Source organism: Pseudophryne corroboree, chromosome 1, assembly GCF_028390025.1.
Source record: "Pseudophryne corroboree isolate aPseCor3 chromosome 1, aPseCor3.hap2, whole genome shotgun sequence".
Classification (NCBI taxonomy): Eukaryota; Metazoa; Chordata; class Amphibia; order Anura; family Myobatrachidae; genus Pseudophryne; species Pseudophryne corroboree.
This window is the reverse complement of record NC_086444.1, coordinates 1,134,300,202-1,134,321,626: the sequence shown is the minus strand read 5'-3', so window position 1 is coordinate 1,134,321,626 and position 21,425 is coordinate 1,134,300,202.

The window sequence follows — 21,425 nt, the reverse complement described above, 5'->3', positions numbered from 1 at the left end:
CCAGGTTGTAGCTCAAACTGAATCTCACACTGGTTGAGAAATCCCCTGCAGAATCTTGGAGATCCGTCAAATTTTGCTGGCGTTGGAAGATGAAGACGTGGAGCAGAAACGGGTAAGGTGGGTGGGGTTATAGTTGGAGTCACTGTGGTTGACGCCCCAGATGTGCCTGATCCACGGAGAGTTGTCTGAATCCCATCCAGCCGAGTAGAGAGATCCTGGAGACAGCGGATGATGTGGCCCTGTGCAGCCTCCTGATGTTCAAGTCGGGCTGCCAGTTCTTGCATCGGCCTGGCCGCTTGATCCTGGTCTCCGGCTGGATTCATTAGGTCAGTGCTTACTGTCACAACTGAGGGCCTGAGCTGACGGAAGGCAGCCTCAGTTGTAGGGGCTGAGATGTACCGGAACCTGGGAGGTTGTATCAGACCCCTGGACATGTAAGTAACATGAAGAGAAACCGCCCGAAGGCGTGACCACGACAACTTGAGTAAAAGTCAATGATATTTATTTATGACAAACTCCATGCATCACAGTAGCAGTAAAAGAAACATAAAAATCAGCAGAGAAATAATAATACAGTTCCTGGGTACTACAGGGTGGCAGGGGCCACAGAGCTCTGGTGGTATGAGACAGTTCTTATTATCTGCAAGTTGGAAAGTCCTTACCAGGCTCAACTGTAGCAATGAGGAAAGCCCAGGGTCGTACCAGCTGGTGTTCCAGGGAAAGCTGGACTGCTGTAGATAAAATGCTGCTGTGGGTACTGGTTAGAACCAGACAGGTGTTGGCACGGAGTGGATACTGGCTGGAACCAGTTAAATAATAAATAAAGCTTGAGAGCGATGCAATATAGATGAAATGTAGAATTTGAGAGTGGAGAAATAATAATACCGGTGGAGAGTGGTAAACTGCAGAAAGGACACCGGCCCTTTAAGAGAAGCTGTACACTGCTGGAAGCTGAGCTGGAAGCAGGTGATGTTGTAGCTGGAAACAGGTGAGTCCAGAATGGATCGGAGAGTCAGGCTACACCGCAGATGGAATGCTGGTGCGGGTCTCTATAGCAGAAGTCTGGAGACAGGAGCTGGAACCTGGAAGACATTCACAGAAGAGAGACAAACTGGAACTAGGTTTGACAACCAAAGCACTGACGCCTTCCTTGCTCAGGCACAACCTATTTATACCTGCAGCAAGGAAGGCATTGGCTAGGCAATTATGCAAATTAATAATACTGACAACGGATTAGTAGGAAAGATCAGCTGACAGAATCCAAGATGGCTGCGCCCATGCAGACACTTGGAGGGAAGTTTGGATTGTAATCCATGTGGTCTGGAAAACAGTAATGGCGGCGCCGGCCACCGGAGACAGGAGACGTCAGGCTGACAGATGCACATCCGACCATGCGGACACAGCGGAGGCCGCGGCTGATGTAATCGCCACTCTGAATGCAGAAGCTCAGGGACGGCGGCGGAGGCCGCGGGAGACGCCATGCCAGATGTATAAGGCGTTACTGTGACTGCGTCCAGAGAGACAGGCGAGGATGCGGGAATGTGCACATCAGGATGACAGATGGGATCCGGTCCTGGAGCGCTGAGCCAGCCTAAGGAGGCATCTGATAGGTAAGAAATGGCGTCCAGATACCCGGATCGTGACAATTATTAGCAAAATCTGGCAATGTAGATGTATCCAAGTGAGAGTAGTAGAGTTGTAGAAGGAGAGAGAATTGACAGCATTGGAAAGGAATGAGTTAAACATCTTGTGAGGGGTGGACCTAGCTGGAAGGAAAGTACAGCCCTTGGAAAAGGGGAGGGTTAGTATATATAGGGAAGGATAGGCCATTTTGTTTCTCTCTGTTGGTGAAATTGCCTTGGGGTGAGAGCTGCTGTGCAGAATCTCCCCATTTATTCAGTATACATTTCCATTGTTTTTGTCAGCTTCCTGCATTTGGGGCACCCATCGGTGTTATGGCTGCTACTCGCCCACGACGGTCCGCCGGGACCCCAGCCCGTTACCGCTCATCTGGCGGTGGGGCTGGTTCCGGGGACGAGCTGGCTGGCCCTGGGGACGGCGTCCCGTCCCCTAGGGCCTTCTCGAGGGATCTGGCGGAGGCCGGGCCGGCTGTGACTGGTGGGAGCGGCCGACGAGGAGGATCAGAGAGGGAGTCAGGCCGCCCGGAGGTGGGCGGGCAGCAGCCCTCGCCTCCGGGCATGGCCGGGGAAGCCCCAGTGCCGGGTGCCCGCGGGAGCGCGCAGACGCGCCGCGCCGGGCGCCCATCCAGGGACCGGAGGCCGAGCTCGATGCCCATCTCTTCCCCCTTGCCGGGGCCGGCTAGTGGTTCCAGGCGGGGGGAGGGCACTGGGCGGGGGACGGTGGCCAGCCGAGCGAGGCCTGTCGCAGGGCCTCGCACGGCGTCATCCCCATTCACTTCGGCCGAAAGTGCACGGGCCGGAAGCGGTGGGACGCACGCGCGGCTTCGGCGGCGCCGCTCGCGCTTGTGTGCGCACAGCGGCGCCACTTTCCTCCTTGTCTCCTCAGCCCTCTCCCCCGCAGCCGGAACCCGGTGTGGAGCGGGGAGGGAGGGGGAGAGGCAGAGATCAACCAGGTGCTAATGGTAATGGGGCTCTTAATGCAGGAGCCCAGACAAGAGGCCTCGTTGTAACGGAGAGCAGTGGGGCGCGCGCCCGAGGGGCGCGCGCGCCCACGCTCGCCTCTGGCAGCGCTAGCCGCGCACGTGTGCGCGCAGCAGCGCCGCCGGCCCTGCTGTCTCCCCTGCTATCTCCCAGGCAGCCGGAGTCCGGCGGGAGCCGGGGGGAGAGGGGAGGCAGGGCAATTTATGATCACTGGCAGGGGAGTGCGATATCAGGGAGAAGGGGTATGGCAGCAAGAGGTCACGGGGTGCGCGCACGGGATGTGCGCGAGCCCGTGTCCACTGCAAGCGGCGCGGGGCGCGCGCGCTCAGCTGCGCCGCGGGGTTCCCGGTCTTCCCAGATCACTCCCCTGGAGCCGGAATCTAGCGGCCTGCAGGGGAGGAGGGGGGACAGGGAATGGGTTAGTGGCCGCAGGGCTGCTCGCGGCGGCACCCCCTCTGCGGCGTCGGATTGTTCCGATCCGCAGGAAGAGGGGGCACATTCGGAGGGCGAGAGCGAGGGCAGTGCGGGCGCCGACAGCGGTGCCTCCGCTTTCCCGCGGGGGCAGCGTGCGTCGGGTGCCCGGCTCACGCAGGTCGGGCGGCGAGCGCGTGGTCGCGCGCGGGCCCAGGCCGAAGGGCCCAGGGCCGCATTTTGGGGCAGTCGCGACCCCTCCGGAGCGCTGGCGTCGGCCCTGGCCACAGTGGTGGAGGCTTTAGGGCCGCTAGCCGCGGTTGCCTCCCCGAGGGCGGCTGTTCGTTCCGGCGCGCCTGCGGGCAGCGGGCTTTGGCGGCGCAGCGGGTGGCAAGCGCCTGCCGTGAGCTCGGGGCGGCCGCCGCAGAATTACAACAGGGTCCAGGACAGGACGCGGGGGAGCGCGCGGCGGCAACGCCCCCCGCACGGAGGCCGCGGCATGCGCCGTGAGTGCTGGATGGGTCCTCCGCTTCTTTCTCTTTTTCAGGGGAGCTCGGGGACGAGGAGATGGCAGATTTCGAGGAGGAAGGCGTCGATTTGGACACACCGGAGGATTCCATGTCGGGGCAGTCGGCGGCATCAGGTGAGGTGGTGCAGTCGGTATCGGGTTCCTCCACGAGCTCTAGTTCACGTAGTTCTTCCTCTTCCTCCTCTTCATCTTCACTGTCGTCGCAGGCGTCCGAAGTCAGTAGCACGACTAGGGCAAAGAAGCGGGCGACTAAATTCGCCAAGAGGGCAGCGGGCCAGCAGAAAAGGCGGAAGAGGCGCAAGCGGCTTAGCGAGGAAGCTCGTAGGGCCAAGAAGCGCCGCGATTTGCCCGGTGTCGTGCGATGCGACTATACTGCTGTAATGCGGGGGCTGCGAGATAGCTGCCGCAAGAAGATTCGGAGAGGGGACTTCGTGGACGTGTTCGTATTGACGAAGGTCGCGAAGAAAGAGTATAAGATGGCGGCCGCAAAGAAGGGCATCGGGGCTGAGGCATTCAGTACCTTCGATAATTGGCTGGCCGGGTTCTGGGTCTTCGCGGCATGTTACCTGGAGGACAGGCCGGCAGAGCACATGAATATAATTAGGTACCTGCATCTCGTACATGACATGCAGCGCACGTCTTCGGGATCGGAGTGGCGCAGGTACGATCAGGAATTCAGGGAAAAGCAGGACGGTTTGCAGGTCATGGACTTCGGGTTCAAGGACGTTGAGGTCTGGCTCAAGGTCACGCGGGCTTCGCAGCAGGCGGAGGAGCCCCGGAAGCCGGGGGCGGACGGGCACCGCGCAGGGTCGTCCGCCCAGGGGTCCGGCGTGGACGGCGGATTGGCCAAGCCAGGTGGGTCGGCCGTCCGCGCAGGGGGGCGTGCCGCCACAAAAGGAAAATGTTTCGCGTTTAACAACGCGGCGTGTTCCTTCGGCAAGCAGTGTCGTTTTCGACACTCGTGCCTCCAGTGCGGCGGATCCCACCCAGCTTCCTCCTGCTTCAAAGGCAGTCGGCAGGGTGCCCGGGGTAAACAACCTTACGCCAGACAAGCCGCGGGTGGGAGCGCTCCGCAGAGCGCCAACACCAATTAAATTGGAGACTACGGGCTGGTGGTTGGACTTGTATCCGAATAGGGAGGATGCACGAGTTTTGTTTTCCGGTTTTCAGTTTGGGTTTCGCTTGCCTGTTGCGAGCGAGGTGTCCGTGCGTGCCCAGCGGAAATTCCAGTCTGCCCGAGCCTTGCCGTTAGTACTGAGGGAGAAAGTGGATAAGTAGGTCAGGTTTGGCAGGTTGGAGGGGCCGTTTCCATCGCCCCCGGTGGATGACTTGGTCATCTCTCCAGTGGGGGTGGTTCCCTTCATCAAGGGGTCACGGGGTCGCACATTACCTCGATGACTTCCTGTGCGCGGGCCCGGCAAATTCACCACGGTGCGGCGACTTGCTTTTCAGCATCCGAGCGCTGTTTTTCCACTTCGGAGTTCCTGTGGCCGAGGATAAAACAGAGGGCCCGTCTTCCTGCTTGTCCTTTTTGGGGATTGAGATTGACACGGTAGCAGGAGCGTGTCGGCTTCCTCGGGACAAAATGGTGAAGCTCCGCGAAGCCATTTGCCGGTTTATATGGTCGCGTAAGGTCACACTACGGCAGGCGCAGTCCTTGCTGGGCACGTTGAACTTTGCTTGTCGGGTAATCCCGATGGGCAGGGTTTTCTGCCGGAAGCTGGTAAGGGCGACTGCGGGGTGTGCCAGACCACACCATTTCGTGCGTTTGTCCTCAGAGATTAAGAGGGATGTGGCGATATGGGCCTCGTTCCTCGAGGACTTCAACGGGGTGTGTATATGGCAGGCCCCAATGGTGGACAGCGCTAGGTTGCAGTTGTTCACCGACGCAGCGGGTGCCTCTGGATTCAGTTGCTATCTGGAGGGATCTTGGTGCGCGGCCTCGTGGCCGGCAGAATGGCATCGCGAAGGTTTGACAAAGGACCTTTTGCTTCTGGAGTTTTTTCCCATCATTGGTGGCGATGGAGGTTTGGGGCGATCGGCTGGCACATCGCAGCATCTTGTTTAGATGTGATAATCTGGGAGTGGTGCATGCGATTAACAACCAGAGGGCGAAGTCGCTGGTCGTTCTGCGGGTGCTGGGGCAGTTGCTGTTGACGTGCCTGCGTCGGAACGTCTGGTTCCGCGCGCAGCACGTGCCGGGGCTAGAGAACGGAATTGCTGATGCGTTATCGCGAGGGCAGTGGGAAAGATTTTGTTTGTTGGCACCCGGGGCCGACGAACATGGTTTTCATTGTCCCGGTTATGTTTGGCAGGTGATCGGGCCGGACTGGAGGGCCTAGCGTTGCGGTCAGTCGCGCCAACTACGCTTACGGCTTACAGGCGAGCCTGGAGCGAGTGGGAGGAGTTTGTTCAAGGACGGAATTCACAAGGTAAGAGCGGGCATCGGATGATGCTTTCTTTTATTTGGCAGCTGTATGTTACGGGTAGGTCCAGAGCGGTGGTTGCCCGGTACTTGGCTGGGATTTCGTTTTTCAGCAAAATAAAGGGCGTCCCCGATGTGACGAAAAGTGGGATTCTGCTAAAGGCAATGAAGGGATGGGCGCGAGTCGCGCCGACGCCGCCTGACAGGAGGCGGCCCATTGATGCGGCCTTGTTGCCGGCTGTCATCAGGGCGGTAGGAGGTGTCGCATCGTCCATGTTTGAGTCGCTGTTGTTCAGATTGGCGTTCTCAATGACTTACCACGGGGCCTTTAGGGTTTCGGAATTGGTGGCGCCTTCTAAGCGAGCAGATTCGCGCATGCTGATCGGGGACGTGGTGGTGGGTGAGAGGTCCTTGCGTTGCAGATTGCGTCGCTCTAAGACGGACCAAGTGGGGAGAGGTCGTTGGGTCACGTTGGTTCCGGCACTGGATGAGAGCATCTGCCCAGTAAGTTTGGCAGTACAGTATGCGGCAGTACGGCTCGGCGGTCGGGGGTCATGGCTGCTGCATTATGACGGGCTGCCGGTGACGAAGTATCAATTTCGTTGGATGCTGGGTCGCTGTCTTGCGAGCTTGGGCCTTCCACCCGCTGTGTTCGGGACGCATTCCTTCCGCATAGGGGCTGCGACGTCGGCTGCGGCGGCGGGATTTTCCATTGCTGAGATCCAGGCGGTGGGGCGATGGAAGTCGTCGAGTTACAGATGGTATATTCGCCCCGTTGCGTGAGATGTTGGCTCGCGCGTAGTTGGTTGGGTTTTAATTACAGTTGTTTCAGTCATGTTGTACAGTTCAGTACGTGCTGGTGTTGTGCGTTTGTTTGTCTTCCCCCTTTTTATCCTACTCAGGGATTAGCTACTCGCCGTTGCTGGCATGAGCCGGCAGCGGGGGTCTGGAGTTATTTTGCGATTTTTTGCTTGACTTGACGGACTGAATTCTTATCCTCAATTCGGCTGATCTGTTCTAATCAGAGTCCCTCAGCAGGTCTTTACGCTTTCACCTCCAGCTGAGTTCTTACATGTTTTACCCCTTTTTTACTTCCCCCCCCCCCACACTTTTTATTTTCTTAAATTTTGTTTCAATTTCCCCATTTGTGTGTTCATGTTATGCTTCAAATTGGCTCGAAGCTCGTGCAGATCGGCTAGGCCGAGATTTCTGCAATATTCGGAAACAAAATTTTTCTTTTTGGCAGATCCTTCAGGTTAATGCACTTACTGAATTATGGTTTAGATATTTAGTAACCAATTTTACCCCCTTTTTCTCCTCTTCAGGTTGGTTTGCTGATGACTTGACCGTTTGGGTGGTGGGCCACTCGTATGTTTTTTGGGCCGCAAAGTTTTTAGCCTTGGCTGGGGCTCAGCGGTTTCCTAGGGCTCAGGGAGTTAGATGGCTTGGTTGGCGAGGAATGATGTGGAAAGATCTGAGGAGTAGACTAGTCAGTCAGGCCAGCAAGCATGGAGTTCCTAGAGTATTGGTTGTCCATCTGGGTGGCAACGACCTGGGGAAGAGGACGTCTTTGGAGTTGCGGTGGGCCATGATACAGGATCTGGCAAGTGTGGCCGCGGCATGGACCAATTGCATATTGGTGTTCTCATTGATGGTGCCAAGATTGAGTTGGCGAGGTGTAGCGGACGGACGCGTAATTGATGAGGCCAGAAAGAAGGTGAATGGGGCGGTGGCGAAGTGGGTGCTGTCCCACGGAGGCAAGGTAGTTCGCCACCCTAGGATTCGGTTCCGAGACAGTCACCTTTTTCGGCCTGATGGTGTGCATCTATCCAATGAGGGGATGATGTTTTTCCTGGAGGATCTGTTCCTAGTGTTGCAGGAGTTAGGGTGAGGTTATGGTGGCGGTGCGAAGACTCTGGGGAGGAGTCTTTCGCTGTTGGCGGAAAAGAACGGCAGTTTGTAGTTATATGGTAAGCTGTAGTGATTTACAGTTGGATTTGGTTTAGGTGCACTCACCTCCATCGACTTATTTGCCGCTCGACCACCCGACCGGGATGGCAGCGGAATGGGGCACCCCTCCGGTTGGGAAGTCATTGTGGGGGTGGAGCTAGCACCTATTACCGTTTTTGATAGTTGGTAGTTCAATTAAGATAGTTTTGATTTTAGCAGTTTTTTAAGGTTAGCGTCAGTTTAATAGAGCCGTTCTTTTTTTCTGCCACCATATGCCGGCTGATTCGGCATCTTAACCAAAGCTTTTCATTACAGGTGTGCTATGGTTAGGGTCAAATAAATAGCTAGCAATTTTCTGCCAAATTCAAGTCTCCGTGTCTTTATTTATGGGTATAAGAGGTAACGAATGCTTACTTAGAACGAAGGGGTCCACCAAATGTCACTAGGATGTTTAGGAGAGAGAATTGACAGCATTGGAAAGGAATGAGTTAAACATCTTGTGAGGGGTGGACCTAGCTGGAAGGAAAGTACAGCCCTTGGAAAAGGGGAGGGTTAGTATATATAGGGAAGGATAGGCCATTTTGTTTCTCTCTGTTGGTGAAATTGCCTTCCCGCCCTCCCTCCCTCCCTGTTTTTGGTAGAGGTTTTGGCACGGAGTGCATTGGCTTTGAATTGTTGGCTGGGTTTTATCGTTGGCTATTTATTGGCGGAAAAGAACGGCAGTTTGTAGTTATATGGTAAGCTGTAGTGATTTACAGTTGGATTTGGTTTAGGTGCACTCACCTCCATCGACTTATTTGCCGCTCGACCACCCGACCGGGATGGCAGCGGAATGGGGCACCCCTCCGGGTGGGAAGTCATTGTGGGGGTGGAGCTAGCACCTATTACCGTTTTTGATAGTTGGTAGTTAAATTAAGATAGTTTTGATTTTAGCAGTTTTTTAAGGTTAGCGTCAGTTTAATAGAGCCGTTCTTTTTTCTGCCACCATATGCCGGCTGATTCGGCATCTTAACCAAAGCTTTTCATTACAGGTGTGCTATGGTTAGGGTCAAATAAATAGCTAGCAATTTTCTGCCAAATTCAAGTCTCCGTGTCTTTATTTATGGGTATAAGAGGTAACGAATGCTTACTTAGAACGAAGGGGTCCACCAAATGTCACTAGGATGTTTAGTGAATCAATGTATTCAGGAGAGCCACTAAGGGGAGCTCCAACTCAGTATATGTACTGCACAAGGAGAATCAATTGTAATGTAATGCAGGGAACAATTATCAGAATGGAGCAATTTCTGCAGGAACACTCATGTCACATTGGGGACAAGTGGCATTCCACCTAATGCTGGGACAGAAGAACTAGCAGCAATAGGGATAAAGGATAGGTCTCACCGGTCTGCAGGCTGTAATAATGTTGCCCAGCTCCAGGGAAAGATGGTCGCCGGCTGTATATGTAGGAGAGGGAGGCTGCAGCAAGCGGGGTCCTCCGCACTCCAGTGGCAAGCAGGCTGAAGTCGGGTGGCAGGTAGGGCTCCAGGGTCAAGCACTGGGTCCAGAGGGGGCAGCGGTGGGCGTCACGGGCGGTGACGCGGGCGGCATCCAGACCCGCGGCTGTGAGCGGCCGTGCAGGCTTATGAGGGAGAAGCTGGTGGGCGGTAGGGCCGGGACAGGGGACAGTCTCTGCGGACCTGGAGGCAGAGGTAAGCTGCGGGCAGAGTCGCTCAGCGGGCCCGGGGCGGAAGAGGCACCAGGCCACACCGCAGGTGCCGGCGACGGTATGGAGGGGAAAAATTTAGTCCCTGGCTTCAGGAGAGGAGACAGGCCGCAACCTGCATAAGGGCAGGAGACCCCTCCCTGCTCCGCAAACCTGACTCCTGTTCCACAGGGAAGGTGCCCTGGGTCCGAGGGAGTATGCAGGGAGGAGGTATAAGAGGGTTAGGCCCCAATTGAAGAGCTTTAAAGGGCTGCTAAGGCTGGAGCGCACACGAAACCCGTTCTATTTCAATGGCTGCCAAGCCACGCCCTCAAAATAAACTTTTTATAGTACACTGGGGTACAGCACAAACAAAAATATATATTTTTTTATAATTATAATTTTAGGCTTTTTGTTTTTAGCTTTTATTATTTTAATATTACGCTGGGGTGGAGCCCCTGGATGGATGGATAGATCCCCACTTTCAGATACAGCAGATATAGCACCCCTTTTTCAGATACAACAGCAGGGCACCCCATGACTGATACAGCAGACTTTGCACCCCTGTGGCAAAATTTACTAAAGTTAGTTTTGGTGATTCAAGAGATTTGGCATTCTTTTTCAATTAAATTTTCATTTAATTTGGGTTGAACAGATTAACGAAAGCCCAAATTGAATGTCAAATCGATTCTAAAGGCAGATTCAACTCATATCCCAATAGAAATCAAATTTCTGAAAAACATTGATGTTTTCCCCTAGACCAGGCATGTCCAACCTGTGGCCCTCCAGCTGTTGTGAAACTACATATCCCAGCATGCCCTGACACAGTTTTGCTGTCAGAGAATGCTAAAGCTGTGTCAGGGCATGCTGGGATGTGTGGTTTCTCAACAGCTGGAGGGCTGCAGGTTGCACGTGCCTGCCATAGACCAACATGAAATTCCCTAATTTACTAAAGTTCAATTTGAAATCGAACTCAAAATCAAACCTCAAATTGAACCTCAAATCTCAAAATGTTTAGCATAATCTTAGACCAGGGATGGGGAACCTTCGGCCCTCCACCTGTTGTTGAACTACACATCCCAGTATGCCCTGCAACAGTTTTAGCATGGCCAAATAGCAAAACTGTCACAAGGCATGCTGGTATGTGTAGTTCAGCAACAGCTGGAGGGCTGACGGTTCCCCATCCCTGTCTTAGACATTCGATTTTGGCTTCTAAACTCATTCTAATGATAGTCAATTGATAGTGATGACTTTTTGTAACCAATTACATATAGGATAATGTGCAAGTAGCAATAATGGATGCCCAAGGCTATGGTATGTTGTGCACATACCTACACAATGCAAAACAAACAACACCTGGAGGATCAATTAGAGCACCATCAGCAGCTTAATGCGTTGCATAGAGCACATATAATAGGATTTTAATTACCTACCGGTAAATCCTTTTCTCGTAGTCCATAGAGGATGCTTGGGTCCACATTAGTACCATGGGGTATAGACGGGTCCATTAGGAGCCACTGGCAATTTAAGAGTTTGAGAGTGTGGGCTTGCTCCTCCCTCTATGTCCCTCCTATCAGACTCAGTCTAGAAACTGTGCCCGAGGAGACGGACATCTTCGAGAGAGAAGGATTTATACACAGATAGTGGCGAGATTTACACCAGCTCACACATACAAGGCAATCCAAGCTAACTAACTTAAAACACAGCAACGGCTGAAACATTACTTACCAAGTAATTATTAGAGATGTGCACCGGACATTTTTCGGGTTTTGTGTTTTGGTTTTGGATTCGGTTCCGCGGCCGTGTTTTGGATTCGGACGCGTTTTGGCAAAACCTCCCTGAAATTTTTTTGTCGGATTCGGGTGTTTTTTTTACAAAAAACACTCAAAAACAGCTTAAATCATAGAATTTGGGGATCATTTTGATCCCATAGTATTATTAACCTCAATAACCATAATTTCCACTCATTTTCAGTCTATTCTGAACACCTCACACCTCACAATATTATTTTTAGTCCTAAAATTTGCACTGAGGTCGCTGGACGGCTAAGCTAAGCGACACAAGTGGCCGACACAAACACCTGGCCCATCTAGGAGTGGCACTGCAGTGTCAGGCAGGATGGCACTTCAAAAAAATAGTCCCCAAACAGCACATGATGCAAAGAAAAAAAGAGGCGCAATGAGGTAGCTATGTGACTAAGCTAAGCGACCCAAGTGGCCGACACAAACACCTGACCCATCTAGGAGTGGCACTGCATTGTCAGACAGGATGGCAGATTTAAAAAATAGTCCCCAAACAGCACATGATGCAAAGAAAAAAAGAGGTGCACCAAGGTCGCTGGATGGCTAAGCTAAGCGACACAAGTGGCCGACACAAACACCTGGCCCATCTAGGAGTGGCACTGCAGTGTCAGGCAGGTTGGCACTTCAAGAAAATAGTCCCCAAACAGCACATGATGCAAAGAAAAAAAGAGGTGCAATGAGGTAGCTGTGTGACTAAGCTAAGCGACCCAAGTGGCCGACACAAACACCTGGCCCATCTAGGAGTGGCACTGCAGTTTTCTAGCGAGAGGATGAGTGCTTCCATCCTCATGTGAAGCTGAACCACTAGCCATGAACATAGGCCAGGGCCTCAGCCGTTCCTTGCCACTCCGTGTCGTAAATGGCATATTGGCAAGTTTACGCTTCTCCTCAGATGCTTTTAATTTTGATTTTTGGGTCATTTTACTGAACTTTTGTTTTTTGGATTTTACATTCTCTTTACTATGACATTGGGCATCGGCCTTGGCAGACGACGTTGATGGCATTTCATCGTCTCGGCCATGACTAGTGGCAGCAGCTTCAGCACGAGGTGGAAGTGGATCTTTTTTTTTTTTTCAAAAGTGTTTTTATTTCGATTTTACAATTAAAACATTTGAAAATACAATACCAACAAAGCAGTAATTAAAAAAAAAAAATAGATGAAAGGCGATACATTATAGAATAGTTATAATACAGGATGTTATATTCATAATATTGAAATCACAGAATATCCGCAAGATATATAACCACTCAGGAAAGAGCAGTCTCCTCAAGGAGAAAGAATAGAAAAAGAGAAAAGAAACAAGGGAGAAGAAGAAGGTATAGAAAAGCAAGAAAGGGGAAGGAAAAGGTAGACAAGGTAAAGAAAAAAGGAGGGGGGGGGGGGGGGAGAGAAGGATGGATCGCCTGCAGCCCAACAACTCCCAACCATTTTAACTCAATCGAATGGGGGGGTCAAATAGAAGTGTTGTAGTCTCATACCATAAAGTTGTATGAAAACATTTGTGAATCTGTTTCTTTATTGAAATGTTTAAAGTATCAATAAAAGATTCCCATACATCAAAACATTTCTCAATGCGTTGTTCTTTATGTAGTGAAGTCTCCATCCAGTCCATTTTAAATACATGAAATAATTTATCCTTAAACATTTGTAATGAAGGAGGAGATGGATGTATCCATTGTTGTAAAATAAATTTTTTTGCCACAGCTGAAAGAATAAACAATAGTTTACGACATCCCGGGGATATTCTAGAGGTGGTTGTCAGTATACCAAAAATGGCCCATTCCGGAGACAATGGTAGAAAATTAACTAGATCCGAAGTGGCAAATTGTTTTACTTGGAGCCAGAATTTTTTAATGTGAATACAATCCCACAAACAGTGAAAAAGAGTCGCCTCAGGGCGAGTGCATTTCGGACATGTCGAGGTGGAAGACATTCCCATTAATTGACAACGAGAGGGCGATAAATAACCCCTATAAAAAATTTTTAAGAACATTTCCTGATACATAATGGTTGGGAGGGTATGATTTGAATGTAACAGTGCTTTTAGAATAACTGCTTCACTAAGATTAGGAAAGTGTCTCTGCCATCTGACAATTCCAGTGTCATAGTGGCCTTCATAATATGGTATTCGCAATATTTTGTAGAACATAGAGATAGCCCCTCTAGCATTAATCAAAGATTGAAAGGCCATATCTAACTGGTTCGTCCAAATCCATGGGAGAAAGATAAGAAATTACTTTGGAAACATAATGTTGTGCTTGCAAAAAGGCTAAATTATGAATTTGTAAAAAAGAAAATTTAGACTGAGCCTGAGAAAAAGTAAGAGCACGTTGCCTGTTTGCATCAGTAAGCTGACGAACTGCAGTAAGCCCCTGTCTAGCCCACAAAGTAAAGGGAGTCGAAGCCAAACCATGCTGGAAGTTTACATTACCAAGTAGAGGAAGAAACAAAGAGTATGAAGTGTTAAGTATCCACTTATTGCGGACCGTATGCCAAACCGACCATGCTGACATTAAGAGAGGGTTGTCTAATATTTCTGTTGGGATTTTAGGTTTATGAAAATGCAAGAAACAAACTAAATCTATATTGGTAAGAAAGGATTGTTCCACTAAATAATTAGAATATAATTCAGAATGGGAAATCCAGTCTTTAATATGTCTACACACAGCAGCATAATTATAGACTTCCATATTTGGAAAGTTGATGCCACCTTCAGATTTGGTTCTTTGTAACAACCGAAAACTAAGTCGAGGTTTTTTTTTCTTCCAAATAAATTGTCGGAAAGCCGCATCAATTCGTTTAAGATCCGTCTTAGTAAATACAAGTGGCAGAACCTGAATAGGGAATAACAATTTTGGAAATGTAATCATTTTTATAAGGTTAGCTCTTCCCAAATAGGATAACTGTAAATGTTGCCAATCCTCCAGCTCCTTAAGAGCTGTATCAATAGTAGTTTTTATGTTAATGGTGTATAAATCATAAATATTTCTAGGGAGACAAATCCCTAAGTAAGGGATATATGTATCTTCCCATTTCAGACCACCAACTTGCAATGCACTCCTATGAAATGAAGCACTTAGGGCCATAATAGTAGATTTGGAGAACTCTTAGCAAGGGGTCTAATGCAAGGTTAAAAAGCAAGGGGGATAAAGGGCATCCCTGTCGAGTTCCTCTAAACATTTGAATAGGGTCACCTAAAAGACCATTGATTAACAATTTAGTTCTGGGGGAGTTATAAAGATATTTAATCCAATTAATGAAAGAAGCGCCAAACCCTCGCATTTGTAATACAGTATGTAAGTGGGGCCATAAAACTTTATTGAATGCCTTTTCGGCATCCAAACTTAACAATATATTAGAGGAGTGACCCTGAGTCGCTGAAGAATATAAAGCCGCTACCGCCAAGCGGACATTGCGAACCATGTTCCTACCGTGAGGGAAACCAGATTGGTGTGACGTCAGGAGAGAAGGAAGAATTGATTGTAAGCGAGTAGCCAGAATTTTTGAAAAGATTTTATAATCCTGATTCAGGAGAGTAATGGGTCTATATGAAGTTACTAAGTCAGGGTTTTTGTTTGGTTTCAATAACAAAATAGTATAAGCATCATTAAATGTAGGATATTCAAGGGTACCTTCTTGAATACGTTTGAAAATATGCGTTAAGGAGGGAATAATATCATCCCTCAATATCTTGTAATAGTTCCCATTAAATCCATCAGGACCCGGCGATTTATTGAGACGCAAGCTATCAATGGCAACCCCAACATCTTCCTCTGTTATATCTCCAGAAAGAAATTCTTTCTGTTGAGTAGGTAAATTTGGTAAATTAGCTTCTTTAAGAAAGGAGTCAGACAGTAGGGGATTAACTGGAGAGTCCTTATAAAGAGAAGTAAAGTATGTATGACATATATTGTTAATGTCAGCAGGTTTGTCAGCCACCCTATCGGAGTTCGGGTCCAGGATCTTCGTAATAAATTGTTTCTTCCGTTGTCGACTTGCCATATAAGCTAAAACTTTCCCCGATTTACCCCCCCAACGGTAATAAGTGTTTTTAGAATAATCTAACTTGGTTTGAGCCTCTTTCATAAGAAAAGTCTCCAACACCTGTTAATGATGTAAATAAGTAGATTTATTATCTGCTGTTGAAAACCGTAAGTAATGACGGTAGGCTTCCTTCAGTCTGTTTTTCAAAGAATGTAATGTCTTCCTATGGGTACTATTACGTTTGGTTATATAAGAGATCACAGGCCCTTTCATCACCGCCTTTGAGGCCTCCCAAAATAGAACAGGGTCGTCCCAGTGTTCTAGGTTATCGTCTACATATTCCCTCCATTTGTCTTTCAAATATAATTAAAAATCATCATTCTGGGAAAGAAAGGAAGGGAAACGCCAAAGGCGGGAGGAGTACCAAGGGACAGTCCTAGATAGATAAAAAAGAATAGGGGCGTGATCTGAGATAATGATAGAGTCTATCATGGTGTTACGAACTCGCTGAAACAAAGTGTCCGCTACCAAAAAATAATCTATTCTAGTAAATACATCATGAACCCTAGAGTGAAACGTAAAGTCCTTACAAGAAGGATTATGCATTCTCCATTGATCCACTACATCATGATTGGAGCAGAGAAAATCAACCCCATTCACACGGTTTGAAGAGGCAGCGGAGGTGGGGGCTGAATGATCTAATAATGGATTATGTAAGCAATTAAAATCACCGCCAACTATTAAATTAGGAGTATCGTATTTCATAAGGAGGTTGGATAGTTTTTTATAGAAGGCCAAACTAGAAGTGTTAGGGGCATAGATATTTAGAATAGTGAATTTCTCACCATGGACTGAAAGATGCATCAACAGAAACCGCCCTTCCTTATCAGCCACTACATTATCAATAGTATATTGAAGATGTTTACTAAGCAAAATTGCCACACCACGTTTCTTCTTATCAAAGGAGGCCGAGACACATTCCTGAATCCATGGTGCTTTAAGCCTCGCTTGAGGGTTACGCAGCCAGTGCGTCTCCTGCAATAAAGTAATATCAGGGGCCAATCGTTTGAGATGAGACAATATCCGTCGTCGTTTACCGGCGGTATTTAATCCGGCCACATTCCATGATAAAAACCGGATAGAGGTTGAAGTCAACTGTGGGGCTAAATTAGAAGCGTCAACCTGGGCTGTCATCCAACTCCACACTTACCAAAAGAGAATATAAACAGTGTATCCTCTATTAGGGCGCCCATCACATCCCAGCGAGTGAGACAGGCGTTTCGAACACAAAGTGGCAATGGCAACTGCAATGAGAAAAAGCAAAAGGGCCACAGGCGATCCAAGGGAAGAAGAAAAAGAGGAAGAAAAAGAAGAAGAAGGAGCAGAAGAAGAAGGATAAGAATAAGAAGAAGAAAGGGAAAGGAGAAAGAGCACCAAATATAACACATAAGCAAAGTAAAATACAACGTAAAATTAGGAGGTATACCGTTAATATGATAAATCAAACAGGTTATCATTGCGAGTCCAACCTCTCCATTACCAGGGAGGCAGGAAAAACATTGTTGTGAAATCAAATGAAAGTGTAAACCTCTAAAATAGTACACCATCTACTCATCCATGTGGAGGTGGATATGTAGAGGAACCTTGCAACTGAATCTTTAGGTGATCTCTAGCTTGGTCAGGAGTATCAAAGGTAAAGATCTTCCCATCAGTGAAGACCCACAGTTTAGCTGGGTATAAAAGGGCAAATTTAACATTCTCAGTAAACAAATGTTTGCATATTGGGGTGAATTCCTTCCTCCTCTGGGCCACAGAGGCCGAGAAATCTTGAAATATCAGCACTTTAAAGTTGCGCACTTCAAGAGTGCGCTTTTTCCTGTATGCCATGAGTATGTTCTCTTTATCTCTAAAATTCAGGAATTTAGCAATCACAGGGCGGGGACGTACTTGGGAAGAAGGGGGACCTCGATCAGGGCCAATACGATGTGCCCTTTCAATAATCACTGTTCCCGAGGTGGTAGGAACATTGAGAATTTGAACAATGTCAACACTCAGTAGATCAAAGAGATCCGAACCAGCTATTGTTTCTGGGATGCCTATAAATCTAAGATTGCTTCGTTTATCCCTGTTTTCAAGGTCATCAATATTTGAGGTCAAAAATGCTATTTGTTGATAATGAGAATCATCAGAATTTTGTAGGGACACAATAGCATCTTCTGCCGAACTAACACGTTGTTCCACCTCTACTAATCGTTTGGTATGAGATTCTAAATGGGACAATACCGTATTTAAAGTTGTTTGGATTGCATCTATTTTTTTCTCCAGGGTTGGATTTAAGGGTAATGAACCCTCTGCAGAAAGGGAAGGTATAACAGGTGAGGAGGAGAGATCCTGAGATGCTGAGGGAGGTGAACGATTGGGCTGAGGAGCATTCGCCTTTTCCCTAACAGAGGGTGTTTTAGACTGAGATTTTCCGTTCCTGACCATGGTATCAGTTGGATATTTATCTACAAATTTGTCCATACTATGGGACAACAACCAGTTTAGCTAGAGACTCTGTACCACCTATGGATAAGGGTCTTAAGGACAACTACATAACTAGTATTGATCAAAGGGCAAAGGTTGAATTCAGTTACTGAATTTGTAAAGAGCAAATCGTACTTATTGAGTTAAGTACAAAGTATTATAAACCGTACTTTACGTGTTTCAAACAGCAATACAATAGACCTATTAGAGGTCCTTCAAAGACAATAACAGGTGAGAAAAAAAAAAGAAAAAAAAAAGGGGGGGGGGGGGGGGGCTGAAAGAAAAATTTCGATCACAAAGACAATATTGATGTGGAGGTTACATATAGGCGTATATATAATTCACAGAAAAGCAATCACCCAAGTATGTAACTCACTATAAAAAACAGTAAATAATCCAAGAACCAATGTTGCTTGCAGCAATACAATAATAGTGTGTATTATTCAGTTTATGTATAAATTACATTCATTTGGTCCTCACAAGATGGCAACATCTGCCAGTCAATGACTAGTGCTACTTGTAGTAGTAAAATAACAGCGTGCAGCACCCCCTCACTAGTATGTGCAGCAATACAGCAGCTATAGACAGCTTGTTGATGTCCAACTACATAGAGGGTTCTATCCTATAAACTTTGACACCACAAGAAGGCAGTGTTTGCCTACCAGTATATGATTGAGTGAAGCAATAGCAGTTACAAAGCAGTGAGCTGTAATAAGTTAGGTAAGCAGAATTAAAAGAGTAGAGTCTGCCACCACTATAACACTTGCAGTAATACGCAGGCTATATTAAAGGTTTAGTGTGGCATGTAAATAAAAGTATAGGGTAGAAGTATAGAAAAGGAAGGGGATAGAGAAGAAGTAGAAACAAACAATAAAAAAAAAAAAAAGTCCAAGTCTGTTCCTTTCTCACTGGTTCTAATATAGAGGGGAGCAAAACTATAGGGGATTCTCCTCAGATCCAAGGGGTATAATCCCCCCACCAATCGTGTGCTCCTTCGAGAGAGATTTCCAGGTACTCCCACCAGCAGGTTTCCCGTATCAAGTCGCTCCCGCGATGCCGTGTCCGTCCGACCACTCGATTGCAGATGTCCGGGAGAGGACCCTCTCCACGCCGGCAAAGTGAAGGGGATGGGGAGCACACTTCGGCGAGTCCTGTCAGTGCAGCCCGGTCCCGGCGTCACACTCCCCAGACTCCGCCACACTCCAGCCGCGGCCAGCAGATAAGAAGGTGATCGGGAAAGTCCGCCGGAGAGCAGCAGGGCAGGAGATGTCGGTGATCTATGCCACGCAGCCACACAGCACCGGGCGCCGCTTCCGAAGACCCCGGCGGCAGTAAGTAAATTTTCAGTTCCCTCTTCACAGATCAGATCCCCAGGGCCCACAGGGACAGTCCGCAGATCAGGTGATGTAAGCCAGGAGCCCGGGACAGGCAGTAGATTTTCCGCGCTCCGGTCAGGCGGGCCAGCAAATTCTCAGGCACCGCTCCCACCACCCCAGCACCGCTCCACGCTTGTGTCAGAGAGTCGGTCAGAAGGGTCCGCTGCCACTCTAGCAATGTATCGGAGGCTCCATTATAGTTAGAAGCAGTGCCAGAGCAGAGGTGAGGCAGGTAATGGCGGCGTACCACACCACGAGGAGACACACAGGCCTCAGACTTTGCAGGCTGGATTCCAGTGGAGACACCGACTCGTCTTCCCCAATATTCAGCTCATTAAGCAGAGTTGAACATCCACCACATAGCCATGGGGTTGATGCCTATATATCAGCAGTGTGAAGAGACGATGGCTGTGGATTTTGTAGAGGGTAGACGGAGCTAGGACTAAAAAGCGGCCATCACAATGCTCCGCCCACCGGAAGTCGGTGGAAGTGGATCTTGATCTTTCCCTATTTTACCCTCCACATTTTTGTTCTCCATTTTTTAATGTGTGGAATTATATGCCAGTATCAATAGCAATGGCCTACTACTATATATACTCGCACAACAGTGGCCTACTGTACCGTACTGCTATATATTATATACTGGTGGTCAGCAAACTGTGCAAAACTGAAATGCACCACAGGTATGGATGGATAGTATACTTGACGACACAGAGGTAGGTAGAGCAGTGGCCTTCTGTACCGTACTCCTATATATTATATACTGGTGGTCAGCAAAATGATGCACTGTACTCCTACTATATACTACAATGCAGCACAGATATGGAGCGTTTTTCAGGCAGAGAACGTATAATACTGGTGGTCACTGGTCAGCAAACCTCTGCACTGTACTCCTCCTGTGAGCACAGATATATGCAGCACACTGAGCACAGATATGGAGCGTTTTTCAGGCAGACAACGTATACTGGTGGTCACTGGTCAGCAAAACTCTGCACTGTACTCCTCCTATATAATACTGGTGGTCCCCAGTCCCCACAATAAAGCAGTGTGAGCACAGATATATGCAGCACACTGAGCACAGATATGGAGCATTTTTAAGGCAGACAACGTATACTGGTGGTCACTGATCAGCAAAACTCTGCACTGTACTCCTCCTATATAATACTGCTGGTCCCCAGTCCCCACAATAAAGCAGTGTGAGCACAGATATATGCAGCACACTGAGCACAGATATGGAGCATTTTTCAGGCAGACAACGTATAATACTGGTGGTCACTGGTCAGCAAAACTCTGCACTGTACTCCTCCTATAATACTGCTGGTCCCCAGAATAAAGATATTTGCACTGCAGCCCCCTTTAACAAAGTGAGAGGACGCCAGCCACGTCCTCTCACTATCATTTCCAATGCTCCTTATATAGAATCCGAATCTCGCGAGAATCCGACAGCGGGATGATGACGTTCGGGCGCGCTCGGGTTAACCGAGCCATACGGGAGAATCCGAGTATGCCTCGGACCCGAGTAAAATGGGTGAAGTTCGGGGGGGTTCGGATTCCGAGGAACCGAACCCGCTCATCACTAGTAATAATGCAGTACTCAACTCTAAGTGAACCAGATAATGACTGCAGGAAAACGAAGCGCTGGGCGGCGCCCAGCATCCTCTACGAACTACGAGAAAAGGATTTACCGGTAGTTAATTAAAATCCTATTTTCGACAAACTTCTAGCAAACATGGTTCGCAGCCAGCGCCCCACCCCAAATATCTTGTCCCTGCACACAGGCCCTCAACTGTCCTCCGATCCAGCAGTTATTGCTGACTCCTTTTTGACTTATTATAAGGAACTTTACACAGCCCCGCCGGACGACCTCATTGGGGGCATGGCCTTCCTCCGCTCTGCCGGATCCCCTACACTGACTGACGATGACAGGACCTCCCTCATGGCACCGGTCACAGACTTGGAATTATTGACGGTAGTTAAGCAATTAGCTAACGGCAAATCCCCTGACCCAGACGGATTGAACGCAGAATACTATAAATTATTGTTACCTCATGTCACACCCCATCTCCTGTCTCTAATTAATTCTATCTTATCTGGAAATGTTGCTCCTCCTACTTTT